The following is an 18026-nucleotide window of genomic DNA, read 5'->3' as shown; positions in this document are numbered from 1 at the left end:
ATTTTTTCTGTGTTTGTGAATTGTGTGCGCAGTAGCCGCACGTGCATCAACAAAGTAGTGCCAAGCGTGCGCCTGTGTCATAAGTAAAGGACCGGCTGGCTTGACCGTTAAAGGGTGCTGTAACCCCCAAAGTACACTACAAAACAAATAACAAAATATTTTTTCTGTGTTTGTGAATTGTGTGCGCAATAGCCGCACGTGCATCAACAAAGTAGTGCCAAGCGTGCGCCTGTGTCATAAGTAAAGGGCCGGCTGGCTTGACCGTTAAAGGGTGCTGTAACCCCCAAAGTACACTCCAAACCAAATAACAAAATATTTTTTCTGTGTTTGTGAATTGTGTGCGCAGTAGCCGCACGTGCATCAACAAAGGAGCAGCGCCAAGCGTGCACCTGTGTCATAAGTAAAGGGCCGGCTGGCTTGACCGTTAAAGGGTGCTGTAACCCCCAAAGTACACTCCAAACAAAATAAAAAAATATTTTCTGTGTTTGTGAATTGTGTGCGCAGTAGCCGCACGTGCATCAACAAAGGAGCAGCGCCAAGCGTGCGCCTGTGTCCCATAAGTAAAGGGCCGGCTGGCTCATTTCTTAAAGGGTGGTGTAACCCACAAAGTGCACTACTCTCCAGCAAAAATAAAAAAATATTTTCTGTGTTTGTGTGCGCCTTAGCCGCACGTATATATCAAATCGATATAACATAAATGGAGGACCAAACTTTCTCCGATAAAAATAAAATAGAGAAAGATCAAGAACCACTTCCTCCTAGTGCTGAAGCTGCTCCCACTAGTCATGACATAGACGATAACATGCCATCAACGTCGTCTGCCAAGGCCGATGCCCTATGTCATAGTAGAAGCCACATACAATCCCAAATGACAAAGTTCAGGAAAATGACCTTAAAAAAAACATTTAAATCATCTGAAGAGAAACGTAAACTTGCCAATATGCCATTTCTGACACGGAGTGGCAAGGAACGGCTAAGGTCTTTCCCTATGACTAGTGTGTGTCATACTAGTATGACTAGTATGTTCATGACTAGTGGTTCAGCTTCACATGACGATGGAAGCCCTCCTCCCGCTAAAAAAATCAAACGAGTTAAGCTGGCAAAAGCACAGCAAAGAACTGTGCGTTCTAAGAAGATATCACAAATCCCCAAGGAAAGTCCAAGTGTGGTGGCGGTTGCGATGCCTGACCTTCCCAGCACTGGACGGGAAGAGGTGGCTCTTTCCACCATTTGCACGCCTCCTGCAAGTGCTAAAAGGAGCACCCACAGTCCACTTGCTGATATGCAAATTGAAGATGTCACTGTTGAAGTACAACAGGATGAGGATACTGGTGTAGCTGGCGCTGAGGAGGAAGTTGGCGAGGAATATTCTGATGGTGATGTGGTTTGTTTAAATCAGGCACCGGGGGAGACAGTTGTTGTCCGTGGGTTGAAAAAGCCCATTACGGTCATGCCTGGGCAGAAGACCAAACATTCCACATCTTTGGTCTGGCAATATTTCTATCCAAATCCGGACAACAACTGTCTTGCCATATGTACCATATGTAAACGTGGAATAAGTAGGGGTAGGGATGTTAACCACCTAGGAACATCCTCCCTTATACGGCACCTGCAGCGCGTTCATAATAAGTTACTGTCAAGTTCAGAAACTTTGGCTAAGACCGTAAGCAGTCCAGGGACACCTAAATCCCGTTGTCCTGTTGTATCCAAGCGCCTGCAAACCACACCGTCAACTCCCTCCTCGTCAATTTCATCCTTAGTCAGGATCGGAAGTAGTCCTGCAGGCCATGTCACTGGCATGACTGACTCTCCTATCCGGGATTCCTCCGGAGGATCCTGCATTGCTACGCCTACTGCTGCCGCTGCTGCTGTTGCTGCTGCTGGGAGTCGTTCATCATCCCAGAGAGGAAGTAGGAACACCACTACTTTTACTAAACAATTGACCCTCCAACAGTCTTTTAAGTACGACAGCAGTCATCCTGAAGCAAAACGTATAACTGAGGCCTTGACTGCTATGTTGGTGTTAGACGTGCGTCCGGTATCCGCCATTAGTGCAGTGGGATTTAGACAATTGATGGAGGTAGTGGTTCCCCGGTTCCAAATCCCGTCTAGATTCCACTTCACTAGGCAGGCGATACCGAGACTGTACAGAAACGTCAACAAAAGTGTCCTCAGTGTCCTGAAAAATGCGGTTGTACCCAATGTCCACTTAACCACGGACATGTGGACAAGTGGAACAGGGCAGACTAAGGACTATATGACTGTGACAGCCCAATGGGTAGATGTATCACCTTACGCAGCAACAGCAGCAGCGTCACCAGTAGCAGCATCTCAGAAATGCCAGCTCGTTCCAAGGCAGGCTATGCTGTGTATCACCGGTTTCAGTAAGAGGCACTCTGCCGACAACCTCTTAGAGAAACTGAGGGAAATCATCGCCCAGTGGCTTACCCCACTTAGACTCTCATGGGGATTTGTGATATCTGACAATGCCACCAATATTGTGCGGGCATTACATCTGGGCAAATTCCAGCACGTCCCATGTTTTGCTCACACAATAAACTTGGTGGTGCAGAATTTTCTGAAAAGCGACAGGGACGTGCAGGAGACGCTTTGGGTGGCCCGAAAAATTTCTGGCCACTTTCGCCATTCAGCAACTGCGTGCCGAAGACTGGAGCACCAGCAAACTCTCTTGAACCTGCCCCGCCATCATCTGGAGCAAGAGGTTGCGACGCGGTGGAACTCAACCCTCTATATGCTTCAGAGGATGGAGGAGCAGCAAAAGGCCATACAAGCCTATACATCCACCTATGACATAGGCAAAGGAGGGGGTATGCACCTGACTCAAGCACAGTGGAGAATGATTTCCGTATTGTGCAAGGTTCTCCAGCCCTTCCAACTTGCCACACGTGAAGTCAGTTCAGACACTGCCAGCTTGAGTCAGGTCATTCCCCTCATCAGGCTTTTGCAGAAGCAGCTGGAGAAAGTAAAGGAGGAGCTAAGACTGAGCGATTCCGCTCGGCATGTGGGACTTGTGGATGAAGCCCTTCTTTCGCTTTGCCAGGATTCCAGGGTGGTCAATCTGTTGAAATCAGACCACTACATTTTGGCCACTGTGCACGATCCTAGGTTTAAAGCCTATGTGGTGTCTCTCTTTCCGGCCGACACAAGCCTGCAGAGGTGCAAAGACCTGCTGGTGAAAACACTGTCAGCTGAAGCGGAACGTGACACATCAACAGCTCCTTCTTCATTTTCTCCCGCAACTGGGGCTGCCAGGAATAAACTTAGGTATCCTAAGCAACCCGCTGGCAGTGATGCAGGGCAGGCAGGACTAAGTTTGGACATCTGGTCCGGACTGAAGGACCTGGCAACAATTTCTGACATGTCTACTGTCACTGCATATGATACTGTCACCATTGACAGAATGGTGGAGGATTACATCGGTGACAGCATCCAAGTAGGCATGTCAGACAGTCCGTACCTGTACTGGCAGGAAAAAGAGGCAATTTGGAAGCCCCTGTACAAACTGGCTCTATTTTACCTGAGTTGCCCCCCTCCAGTGTGTACTCCGAAAGAGTGTTTAGTGCAGCCGGGAACCTTGTCAGAGAAAGGCGTAGGAGGTTGCTTCCACAGAATGTGGAGAAGATGATGTTCATCAAAATGAATTATCAGCTCTTCCAGGGAGACCAGCCTCCAGAAGGTACAGAGGGACCTGTGGTTGTGGATTCCAGCGGGGACGAATTAATACTCTGTGAGGATGAGGATGTACACAACACTGAAGAGGGTGAGGAATCGGTGAATGAGGAGGATGAGGACGACATCTTGCCTTCCGTAGAGCCAGTTTGTGCAGGGACAGATTAATTGCCAGCTTGTTTTGTGGGGGCCCAAACGAACCAATCATATCAGCCACAGTCGTGTGGCAGACCCTGGCGCTGAAATGATTGGTTTGTTAAAGTGTGCATGTCCTGTTTATACAACATAAGGGTGGCTGGGAGGGCCCAAGGACAATTCCATCTTGCACCTCTTTTTTTTCTTTGAATTATGTACTGTTTGGGGCCTAGTTTTTCAAACTGCCATCCTGTCTGCCACTGCAGTGTCACTCCTAGATGGGCCACGTGTTTGTGCCGTCCCCTCGTGTCGCTTAGCATAGTCATCCATCTACCTCGGTGCAACCTTTTGGACATAAAAACACTATTGTGAGGTGTGAGGTGTTCAGAATAGACTGGAAATGAGTGGAAATTAAGGTTTTTGAGGTTAGTAATAGCATAGGAGCAGAAAAATCAACACATTCTGTGATTTTAGCTGTTTTTATGCTTTTTTAAAAAAAATACAGATCCAAAACACAAAACCCAGAACCCAAAACACCGAAGGGTGGTTTTGGCAAAACCAATCCAGATCCAAAACACGAAGAAAGATCCAGATCCAAAACCAAAACACAAAACACGAAAAGTGGCCGGTGCACACCCCTAATATATATATATATATATATATATATATATATATACACACACACACATACTGGGGAAAAGGCACATCCATTATATACAGTATAGCAAATTTCATATATATTGTATATATTCCCTGCAGTATACCAAGAAACTTAGTATTTTTGGCATACTAAAAATGGCTGCAATTTTGTCAGTATTTTATTCAGTAGTCTAGTGTAGTTCCAAGCACCTAATATATGCCCTGCACTGGCCTATGATGGTAGAATATCTAATAATACCCAAGAACATGGCCATCAAGAGCTCTGCAGGACCCTTGTGATAGGAAAGTGCTGTAACCTGTGAGGACAGGACACACCCGTCAGGGGCCCTTTAATGAGGGGGCACAGACACAACATCTTGAGGGTGTAGACATTGCTCCCCAGCCCTCCCAGCCCCCATGGGACTTTAAGACCATGTATTAAATATATGATGTAAAATACTGTGTAGTCATCATGAGCAAATCTCTTTAAGATTCAATAGCTGAATTGCACAAAAGTATGAACTGTCAAATTAATGATCTATATACACACTTGAGTCAGCAAAAATCAAATTGCAAAGCTGGTATGCCAAAGTCACTGAAGTCATAGGCAGAATCTGCAAATATGAAATCCATGAAAAAGCCAAGTTTACAATTTGTAAGGTCAGTTGATAATGTTTTGTTGTAATAGACAATATTTAAAACTGATAAAACTACTATAATCATTTTCTAACAAATTTGCTACCAAATACAGTATTCCCTAGCTATCAGCTTTATCTAGGGATGTAATGTGGAATAGTAGCTGGGCTTTTCCAAATTGCTGAAAATAAAACTAAGAATTTCACTTTAATGTATTTTAAATGCCAAACTAATCAACAGTCATGTGAATGTAGCATATAGCCTCACTGGGGGCTAGTGACACCGCTGAGGCAGGATACATGTTCTGCCACAGTTTATAGACAAGTGGTTTGTACTTCTGCATTGACGTGTAACTCTTCACAAAAGCAAAAAAAAGTATATATACTGTATAGTGTTCACTCTAGCTCCGGTGCAAGGCAGGGCGCCGGAGCTAGAGAGGGCATGTTCGGCTGGCGCGCGCGTCCGAGAAGGGGACGTGGTCATCGAAAAGGGGGCATGTCTATAAGACGTGTCCCCTTTTCGTCACTTTTGGGGGAGTGCCCGGCACTTACGGACACGCCGGGCAGCCCCCAAGCCCTGCAGACAGGGAGAATAGATGCCGGGCGCATGCTACTGTATGTGCGGCTGACTTCAAGCCTGGATTTCACCTGTTTTTTTTACTGAGCCACAGAACCTGTGTAATTCATGAGTGTCCCGGTTTAAATGGATAGTATGGTAAGTATATATAGGACAGGATATACCGGACAGGATGTGACGTCCGTGTGCCACTATACTTCAATCCAGACAGGAAGTAAAGTCCCGGCTGCCATTTGTTTCGGTGCCTATAAGGAAATTACTTTTGGGACAGACCTCTGTAGTAGGTGCTCTGTTTCCCCAAACCGGAGGGGACATGATTAATGCTACACTCCCAGTTCTGTTAGTGGAATGGCCCAGTTTAATATTTAATATTTAATATTTAAGTAAATATTAAATGTGGATGGGGCTCTATATGTTTAGGAATATTTTATATTTTATATGTTCTCAATGTATTTTAAAGTCTTATTCCAAATAGAAAAGTTTTATTTTTCCCCTGGTCTGAGGACAGGAAGTGATGTTTTCCCTGTCTAAGGACAGGAAGTGATGTTTTCCCTGTCTGAGGACAGGAAATTATGTTTTTTGTTTGGTCCATGTGGATCCTCCATTTTTAATTACCATAGGTATAAATATGTCCTTAGAGTAATATTTCATTATCCCCTTGAAGAAGTCTTATATTACCAAGAATAAACACGTTGGGACCCTGCTATCCTGGACCCTCTTATGATGGACAGATAAGCCTTTATAATATTTTGCATTTGTACGTTGTTTACCTGCATTTAATCGTGGATCTTATTTTATAAATTAAACTGTGTTTTGTGTATAAATATTTGGCGTATTATTACATGTGAGGACTGACTATAGTTCCAATAACTCCTAAATTACACAGCGATGGATGTTTGATTGATGCAGTATTAAGACGGTACACACAATGCTTTGCTTTCTTTTTTTCCTTTATGTTTGAATCATGGTTGGTCAGGTGACCAAAGATTTTCTATTGAAGATAAGTTGCTTTTCCATTCATAATCACGTATTTTTCACTATATCTTTTTGATCAGTTCACCTTCTGGCGCTTGGGATTTTTCACTATTTAATTGATTTATATATGGTTTATCACTATATATGACTAATATATCCTAGCAGCCACTCATATACGAGCTAGGTGTACTTTATAAAAACACACATATATTGTCTGTTTGTAGGATTATTGTTTGTCACTTGTGTACTCACTAATTTATTTTATCATTGTTATTCATGACTTTTTTAGGCAGCTGACAGTGTAACATAACCCTTAGTTACAATGTTTAGTAACAGAGACTTAGGGAAAAGAAATGACCTTTATCATAGAATCTTTAACGAAGAGATTCAAAATTCACATACTAACACCTCAGGTATGGAGGATCTGGATGCACTTTTCTGGGAAGTGGAAATGCTTTTAACTAGAGAAATTAAAACATGGTGGGAGATAATGGGACTGGAGCATTACATTCTGGTTCAAAGAATTCCAAGAGGATTAAGGATTCTAAAAAATCCCACTTTTGGCTTGGACAACCCAGAGTTTATTGAAAACTGGGATAATGTCCTACATGAGTGTTCTGTAAAATTAATGCAAGTCATCATCACAGAGAAGAAGTAAACTCTAGTTAAAATCGAGGAAGATCTTAAAGTTAAAGAACAAACTTTATTGACTCATAAAGAAAAAGTATTTAAGGCAAATTACATTACATTAACTAGAAAGATGGAACTGATAGAAGAGGAAGTCATTAAAGGAAAAGAGAAGAAATTTCTAAGGGACAAGTCAGATTATCAAAATAATAAAATTAAAAATTGAAGTAGATTTAACATCAGGCAAGAAAGAACACAGGAATATAGACCCCAAAAAAACTGGAAACAGACACCATTTAGAAGGAAGGAAAGAATGTCCAATGTAAAAACTAAAAGAGGGGGACAGAATCTCTCTCCATATACTTACGCCATTCCAACGAGAAATCAGTTCTCGACCTTGCAGAGATTTGAGTCAAATAATGACTCAGATTTTTTATCTCCGGATCCATTGATAGATACCGTAGGCATATGGAAGAAAAGTTTCTTTGAAGAGAGGTTCAAAACCAAGTCAACCCTAAAAAGAAGACACTCAGAAGATGAGGCACCAGAGGCAATAGGAGGAAAAACAAACAAAAGGAGAATCCTTCCACAATAGAACTAATGAACTCTGGAATTTTTAATTTATCTCAACGTGCATTAACAAAAGCAGAAGTAGATCTCTTGAATAGAGGGCTGAAGTCTGCACCATCAAATCAGATGAATTTATTTGAAACTTTTATAGATCTTAATACATTTACTAGGAATTTAACATTGAAAAGGATTTCATGAAAAAGGAGGTAGAAGTAACTCATGTACCTCAATCGAAATCTGGTCTTAGAAATAAATCAAAACATTATCCTTTGGAGTCAAAGGGAAATCATATCAGTGTATTTTATAATTTGGTAAAAAAAAGACCTGTGTGAACAAAAACCCCAACCCTTAAAAAAGATTAATCTAAAAAATGCAGAGAAAGAAGCTTTAAAGAATTTACAAAATAATAATATGATAGTTATCAAGCAGGCAGATAAGGGGGTGGGGTCGTAATTCAAGACCATACAGCTTATGTAAACAAGGCTCTAAGACTCCTAAAAGATGAATCATCATATAAAGTTCTACCACAGGATCCTACGATAAAATTTGTGGAAGATCTCAGAACTGTTTTATTACATTATCTACATAATCAGGTTTTAAGTAAAGAGGAATATCAATTTTTAATGGTCACCCATTCAGTAATTCCAGTATTTTACGTTTTACCAAAGATTCACAAATGTTTGGATAATCCACCAGGTCGACCAATAATTGTGGGAATTGAGTCCCTTACATCTCATGTGTTGGAATATATAGACATTTTTTTACGGAAATATGTGATGGAATTACCCTCCTATCTAAAGGATACAAGTAGTGTTTTGAAAATTATGTCCAAAATTGAATGGAAACACACCTATCTTTGGATTACAATAGAGAGTTCAGAGCCTCTATACATGTTTTGATCATGATAAAGGTATATTATCATGTAGGAAATTTATGGATAGGGATCCATAAATGTCAACACTGCATAAGAACGGAGTTTGTGATTTTATGAGATTTATTTTAAGTCACAATTATTTTAAATTCCTGGATTGTTTCTATATTCAAATTTGTGGGACAGCAATGGGGACTATCTTCACCCCAAGTTTTGCCAATTTGGTGATGGGCAGTTGGGAAGAAGAAATTATTCATTACAATAATCCTTATGAGAAACACTTGAAAATGTACAAACGCTATATAGACAATATCATCATCATCTGGGAGGGAGACGATTTATCTTTTGTAGAATTTTTCAAAGTTCTCTCAGTTAGTACTTATAATCTGAAATTCACGTACACTCTAAGCAAGGACATAGTGGAATATCTGGATATAATATTAAAAGGTGACGGTGGAAAAGTGGTGACCAGCAACTTCATCAAAACTGTGGACACAAACAGTTATTTACATTTTAATAGCTGTCATGCAGAACATTGGAAAAGGAATATAAACTTTTCACAGTTTTCTCGTATAAAAGAAACTGTGGTAAAGAAGAGGACTACACCACACAGCTTGAAACCTACTCCAACAGATTTGTAGAAAAGAATTATCCAGATGAACTAATAAAAATGGCTTCAACCAAAATCAGTAGTCTGGATCAATCTGTACTACTCCAACCAAGAAAGAAGACGACAGAGATCAAACATATTCCATTTATTACCACCTGTAATTGTCAAGAAGAATAGATTAAATAGATACTTAACCGTCATTGGGAAGTTTTACTAATGGATCGAATTCTGAAAGGTATTCTTCCTTCTAGACCAAAGGTAATCTTTAAATAGACTAGGAATATCAAGGAAATTTTAGCACCTAGCTTACTTAAAACAGAAGATTCAAGTAAATCAAAACACTTTAAGAAAATGTCACGGCTGCTATAAATGTAGCAGCTGCAACATATGTAAATGTTTACATCCAAAACGGAAAATCTTCCATAATCATGACAATTCACAGAATTCAGCTATGGTAATTTATATGTTGGACTGTGCCTGCAGTTTTAAGTATATTGGAAAAACGAAGAGAATATTAAAATTACGTATTCAAGAGCATGCTCGTAATATTAAGAATAAAATAACAACTCATGCTATATATAGACACTTTGCCGAACATCATAATTCTGATCCCGACTACTTATCTTTTAAACCGATAGAATTAGTTAAACTTGGGGAGAGAGGGGGAGATATTCTCAATAAATTATCCAAAAGAGAGATGTATTGGATCTTTGAGTTAGGTACTCTCTCCCCCAGTGGTTTTAATGAAGCCTTTGAAATTGCACCTTTTTTATGAATATCATGTGAATCTTTTTATGAACATTTGTGATTATTTATTTTTTATTATATTTATCTATTCCTCTTTCTTAGCTCAATTAATATTTTTTTATTTTTTTAAGTCTGTAGATATACATTTATTAGACTCTAATGGTGGTTGCATTCTTCCCTTCATTTATTTAGTGGTATCTATACTCACCCTTGTATTCTTATATTTTTAGCGCTATTTACTCCAAGCCCTTTTAGAAATGGACACTGTTTCATATGGACACTCTATATCACACTATGGTCGGGTGTAAAATGGCCACTTTTCAAGGACAGATTGCATCAAGGTAGAGATTCCCCTAGTATCTATCGTATTGTATGCAGAGGACCTGTGGAAGTGGTGTTACGACAAGTGCGGCTTAACCCGGACAGAATGTGACGTCTGTGTGTCACTATAATTCAATCCGGAAAGGAAGTAAAGTCCCGGCTGCCATTTGTTTTGGCGCCTATAAGGAAATGACTTTTTGGACAGACCTCTGTAGTAGGTGCTCTGTTTCCCCAAACCGGAGGGGACGTGATTAATGCTACACTCCCAGTTCCGTTAGTGGATTAGCCCAGTTCTAAAGGTCTAAGTAAATATTATATGTGGATGGGGCTCTATATGTTTAGGAATATTTAATATTTTATATGTTCACAAGGTATTTTAAAGTCTTTATTCCAAATAGAGAAGTTTTTTTTTTCCCCTGGTCTGAGGACAGGAAGTGATGTTTTCCCTGTCTAAGGACAGGAAGTGATGTTATCCCTGTCTGAGGACAGGAAATTATGTTTTTTGTTTGGTCCATGTGGATCCTCCATTTTTAATTACCATAGGTATAAATATGTCCTTAGAGTAATATTTCATTATCCCCTTGAAGAAGTCTTATATTACCAAGATGAAACGCATTGGGACCCTACTATCCTGGACCCTCTTATGATGGACAGATAAGCCTTTATAATATTTTGCGTTTGTACGTTGTTTACCTGCATTTAGTCATGGATCTTATTTTATAAATTAAACTTTGTTTTGTGTATAAATATTTGGAGTATTATTACATGTGAGGACTGACTATAGATCCAATAACTCCTAAATTACACAGCGATGGATGTTTGATTGATGCAGTATTAAGACGGTACACACAATGTTTTGTTTTCTTTTTTTCCTTTATGTTTGAATCATGGTTGGTCAGGTGACCGAAGATTTTCTATTGAAGATAAGTTGCTTTTCCATTCATAATCACGTATTTTTCACTATATCTTTTTGATCAGTTCACCTTCTGGCGCTTGGGATTTTTCACTATTTAATTGATTTATATATGGTTTATCACTATATATGACTAATATATCCTAGCAGCCACTCATATACAAGCTAGGTGTACTTTATAAAAACACACATATATTGTCTGCTTGTAGGATTATTGTTTGTCACATGTGCGCTTGCTAATTTATTTTTATCATATATATATATATATATATATATATTTGTTATCTGTATGCCCATATGTACTTATGTTTTATATGTGATTTACATTTTAATTATGTAAAGTATATTTTTTATACATCTTCTTCGGCATTCCAGATCAATTGCCACCCCTAGTATGTTTTCTGGGATTAAATGTTACCACCCTGTAAAGTATTCATCCAAATACATCCAGTGGAAGGCTCAGAACAGGCTTCCTGGGTCCAAACAAGCTCCTAGGGTCAGACCTCCACCCTGAGGTCTGACCAGGACTCCAACCACTCCATTAGGCATCCCAGAACAAAGTCCCTGCTGCTGGGTAATGTTATGCCGCTACTAATTAGCAGCAAACCTGTAGTACTCAGGGACAACTCCTTTTCAGCTGTCCCTGTACTGGAGCAATTTGGAATTAATCCGGTGGTTAAGTACCCACCACTGCCTGATAATGTCAAGGCCCCATGATCTTTATGATTAACTTTCTTTTATCTACTTTTCTCCAATTTTGAAGAGTTGAGTAGAAAGTATCAAAAGCGGATGCAGTCACATTCTGGATTAGTTGAGGGAGTCACGTGAGTGGATTAAAAATCCCATAATTAGCTCATATACTTTCACATAATACCTCCATTTGTCCGCCAAACCTCCCAGACAATTGCTAAGAATTCCCACCAATGAGACACATATAGAAAGTCCGTGTACAAACTTGTGGTTGAAGAATGATAATGTCATGATTGGTGCTTGTGAGTTACCTGTCTCAGGTGATGAACTGGATTCTCTGGAGGCCAGCTGGACCAGAACCATGGGTGATGTAGATAGCTCTATTTACAAGACTTGTGTAGCAGTGAAAACTGCCTTTGATGATAAATGACAGGAACTGGAGGAACCGGACTGGGACCGGCAGGAAGACTTGTTGAACTGATGAGCTTGGAACTTGACTCTGGACTGGAACAACGTGGACTGAACTGATGAGCTTGGAACTTGACTCTGGACTGGAACAACGTGGACTGAACTGATGAGCTTGGAACTTGACTCTGGACTGGAACAACATGGACTGAACTGATGAGCTTGGAACTTGAATCTGGACTGGAACAACGTGGATAGAACTGATATGACAGGAACTTGACTCTGGACTGGAATAATGTGACAATGGCTGAAGGGAAGTCAGGTAATGCTGAGACGAGGGCTAAACAGGGTAATCTGGAATTTCTGTGACAAAGGCTGGAACACAGGTGCAGGCTGGAAGAGTAATAGGGAATAACAGGTTCAGGAAGGAAATGGTAGGTCTGGGAATTTTAGCTTCAGGGAGGGAATAGGTAGGTAAAAGGAGCAGGAGTTGATCCACAGCAGGAAGCAAGGCAGGGTGACACGATGCAGGTTTACAGAATGCCAGGGACTAACCAGGAGTAGGACTAGCAGCAGAGCACAGGCCAGGTATTGCTGTAACAGGACATCTGGATGCCAGGTATTACTGTAGCAGGTTTTCGGGATGCACCAGGGGTTGCTGTCAGCAGGTTTACTGGATTACCAGGTTTAGCTGTAGCAGGTTTTCTGGACGCACCGGGGGTTGCTGCCAGTAGGTCTACTGGATTGGCAGGTATAGCTGTAACAGGTTTTCTGGATTGCACCAGGGATTGCTGTAGCAGGTTTCAGGGATTCACTAGAACGCAGAAACAGCATGAACCATACACCACGGGAAGATGAGATGTTCAGGCCCAGAATACTATCAGGAGAGGATATATATACCATGGGTCTGGCAGCAATTGGTGGATACGGACAGGTAGTCTGGCAGTAGCATTCTGAGTGGTGGAAGGCACAACATGCAGAGGGAGTATTCATCTCTGCAGCTCTGAGAATCAGAACCACACCTGCGATTCCAATCAGGGCTAGCAGTGCTCACAGACAGAGGAGAGGCCAGGTGCAATAATCAGAGCAAATCCTCCAGGCAAACCACACACACAGATCCATGGGGCAGCTGACAGGGGTAAGTGTCAAGGCAAAAAGGTAACAACTAGATAGGGTCGTGACAGATAATAGGTACTACATGTATACAGATAATTTAGTTTGGTATCAAATGGTAAATAAGCCACTCCTATTAAAGAGAACAGATATCTGGGAAATACAATTTACATTGCAGTCGTGGACTATTGATGTGGGCTATTGCTAAAGGGGAATTCTACTTACAGACAGAAGCCAATATTTACAACCTTTAAATTGCTGTGGAAAAGCAGCTTTGACCACTACATGAATTCAAATTGTTCATGTTTACATTTCCACTAGGGTGCAAAGGTTTGCGTGATGGCACATTTGTGGGGGAAAGAATGAAGGTGTTACTATCACAGAACAATTACGGCGGTTTGCCTCATTTTTCGACCAGTAAAGATATAAGGTTTCTAAGAAGGCTAAATTTTAGATATACTACTTACATCCCAAAGTTTTAGTACCACCTATATTTACTATGTTTTAAATTAAATTTTGCATACTGTGGCCATTGTTATTAAGACAACATACATAGGTTAGAAGGTAGGGATGCCCATAAGAATTATGGACCCCTGATAAATTTGGATACTGGGACCCCTTGAAGAAGATGTATAAAATATATATTTTGTACAATAAAAACCTGAATCACATATAAACATAAGTACATATGGACATACAGATAATAAATAATTATATATATATATATATATATATATAAAGAAAATATATTAACACTATACAGTATTAGTGGAATACAAACTGGTGGAGGTGTAAAATCTTAACACTTATAAGTTGTCTATAATTGATTTGTCCCAAGTGCTGAAAAGCCAAATGTGCCCCTTCTAGTCCATAGAACTCTCATTGTTCCTTCCATAACTCTCTCTTCCCTCTCCAGTCCACAGAGTTCTTGCTACCCTGCCTCCAGTCCATAGATCTCTCATTGACTCTTCCACAGGTAACAAAAGAGTCCCAAGTGCCCCTTTATGTCCATAGATCTCTAATTTTTCCCTTCAATTATTTAAACCGTTATACTCTAAATGCACACAGTGACTTTCTCAATAGCACATATAATGGAATAGCAAAATAAATGATCACTCAACAAACTATAAGTACCCTAAACTGATCAGTCATTTACTTAAAAAGCGAGCACAGAGTTTTTTCGTTGGAGTACTTTCTTGCTTGGTGGGCACTGTCCTATTACATACATGTACTTGTAATCCACAATAGGCAAAATTTGAATTTAATGCTGATAATTCTTGATTCAGAGAAAAACAACAGCTTCAGTTACCCAATGATATTGCACATTAAATACAGTTCAGACTTTAACAGCACAATTATCTTCAGCACTTAGTAAAATTTTTACCAGTCCTTAGTGCACTTGTACTGTATTTACTCTTGTATTATATTTCTATAAATGCCTCTCTCTCTCTCTCTGCAGATTAGTAGACTCAGGGTGATTCAGAGGTGGACAATGTTGCAGTAGCGGCTGCATCTTATATTGCAGCCGCTACTGTGTCTGTATTCGTATGTTGCTGCAATTGGTCATCCTATTTAGATACCGCTGATGTGTGTACAAAGACACATTATTGGAGCACCAATAGCAAAACAAAGTGATTCACACTGACAAAGTCTCCTCCCCATTGGGTGTCAAGCGCGTAGAAGGACGCCGTGTAGAAGGATGCCACGTAGAAGGATGCTGGGACTGGGGCCATTTTGGGCTCGCGACATGTGCAGATTCCGCAAAGCCGGAAGTGACCTTTTGCTCCTCCGCACACTGCGGAGACCAAGCCGGTGGTAGCATGGCATGCGCTCACCACTAATTAAGTCCAGACCAATGCCAGAAGAAGGACCGAAGACCCAGGACACAGAAGACAGGTGAGGCCTCATCAGAACTTTACAGCTAACACCGAGTGACTGTTTATCTAAGGACACTGAGACTCTTATCTAGGGGCTGGGGACGGCTACCCCTAGGCTGCTATCTAACATATAACCCTCTCCCTATCCCCCTTCTCACCACTCCCTCTTCTTACCCACCCCGAAAGAGGAAAGTACATACCACCATTACTCCTCCTGAAGTGGGGATGTACACTATAAGATTAACATCTCCTATACCATCCACCACTAACAAGGACTATATAATGTATATTATATTATATATAGATCAATATTTTAATACCTTTCATTTCAGTGTAAGACACCCAACAGAACACTACAGTACTGTTGATTCATAAATTAATACATACAGGTGCTGTTCTATGGTGTATTTAAATATACAATCCCTTATTATAGACCTTTCAAAGAATGGTTGAGGATTATTTTAATGACAGCACTCAAATATGCATGTCAGACAGTCCATTTGACTACTGGCAGGAAAAAAAGGCAATTTGGAGGCCTTTGCAAAAATTGACTTTGCTTTACTTAAGCATCCCACCCTCCAGTCTGTAGGAGGCGATTTCCTGAAAATATGGAAAAGATGATGTTCATCAAAATGAACTACAAATTCCATGAGGAAGACCTTTACCGGAAATTGCGTCAAAGTCCAGAGGCACCTGTAATGGTGGATTCCAGAGGGGATGAATTAATATTGTGTGAAGATGATGTGCACACTGGTGAGGGTGAGGATGATAATGGCAACAACATCTTGCCTGTGTAGAGCCAGTTTGTATGTAGAGATCATTGTCAGCAATGTCAGCTGCCCATTGGTAGTTTGTTTTGTGGTGGCCCAAACAAACCAATCACTTCAGCCACAAGAGGCAGTCCCTGTCACTGAAGTGATTGGCTTGTTAAATTGTGCATGCCCAAAACATAGGGGTCGGTGCACATCTCTAATAAATAAATATACACAGTATATATATACATATATATATATATTTATATATATATATATATATAGTATAAATAAGCAAAATAACTGCTGCAGCACTCGGAGACTGGTATGCAAAAAGTGTATTAAAAGTTGTCACAAATAGTTTCCAACTTTTTGGGGCTCTTAGGCTCCTTTGTCAAGGTATGAACAAGTGTATAAAGTGAGATTTTACCATATATAGAGGAAAGAAGTGACCACCCGCTATGTATAGTGAGGTAGAGCCAGCTTCTCCATCTCTGTCCGTGCTCCGGAGCTTCCGGGGTCGCAGACTGGTGATGTCACGCGTGTCAGACGCTGGGTTGCCATGGCTACCCTAGTCGCCGTTCGACGCTGTGGAGCCGGGTCTGTGGATAAAAAAGAATAGTATTGTGCTTTGCAAAAGTGGAAGAAGATGAAACATATCGCCAAGATTGTGGGAAAAAAGAAAGAAATAGAGTGTAGAGAATGGAATACTGACAATAATAAACAGTAATTAACCAATGTACAAAATAATGCACAAAATAATACACTGGTGGCATGGCTGCAGTGGGGAGGGAGGCTAATATACATAAATCATGAAAGAGTGTGAGTGTACATATATCTCTAGAATGTAACAAAGGTGTGATGAAATGTACTCAGAATAAAATGACATAACCATGATAGTTGATAAATAAGCAAAAAGCAGGCTATGATAGAAGAGATGGATGTTAGTGATAGAAAAGGAGATAAATGTGTGTGCCAGGATGTAAATCAAGTGGTGAATGGAAAGAAATGGGAAGAACCAAAAAGTGTCAATGTGTAGAAACCTACGGTGTGTTAAGTGTAGTGATTATTGAATGAAGAGTGAGTGAAATCTAAAGAACAACCGTAAATGTGAGAAAACAGTGGAAAAACTAGAAAGGAATACATAGTGTGAAAGCAAATGTGAAAAAGTAATCTATGGTGTAGTATGTTTGTTAAATAGTGATGTGGACCCTAGTGTTAAATGGTCTGGGAAGACATGTCCTACTCACTAAAACAATTAGAAAATACAGAGTGCTATAAGAGATGGATGATGATGGTAAATTTGAGGAAAACAAGGGGGGGGGGAAGGCAGAAAAGAAAGGAATGGAGAAGGATAAAAAAGGAAAAGACAATTCATTAAAAAAAAGTAAGATCTAAATAGATTAAAAAAAGTAATTGTTAAGAAACATTTTTAGAAAACAGGTAGGTAAAAATATAAATGAAAAACGTCCCAAAGAAAAATATCTGTAGATTAATTTCTTGCTTCTTGAGAAAATAATTTCAATTGATTGAGAAAATTCAGGGTTAGTTAAAAATGGACCACGAGATCTTGTCATTCAATCCAAAGGGACAGATGGTGTTCAACTTAAAAATCCAGCGGGCTTCTCTTTGTAGGAGTTTATTTCCACGGTCACCCCCTAACCCTGAATTTTCTCAATCAATTGAATTATTTTCTCAAGTATCAAGAAATTCATCTACAAATATTTTTCTTTGGGATGTTTTTTCATTTATATTTTTACCTACCTGTTTTCTAAAAAATGTTTTCAACAATTACTTTTTTGATTCTATTTAGATCTTACTTTTTTTTTAATGAATTGTCTTTTCCTTTTTTATCCTTCTCCATTCCTTTCTTTTCTGC

The sequence above is a fragment of the Taudactylus pleione genome, unplaced genomic scaffold, assembly GCF_031769625.1.
Source record: "Taudactylus pleione unplaced genomic scaffold, aTauple2 ptg001137l, whole genome shotgun sequence".
In the NCBI taxonomy this organism is placed as follows: domain Eukaryota; kingdom Metazoa; phylum Chordata; class Amphibia; order Anura; family Myobatrachidae; genus Taudactylus; species Taudactylus pleione.
The sequence above is the reverse complement of the archived record's forward strand: the minus strand, read 5'-3'. Positions refer to the sequence as shown.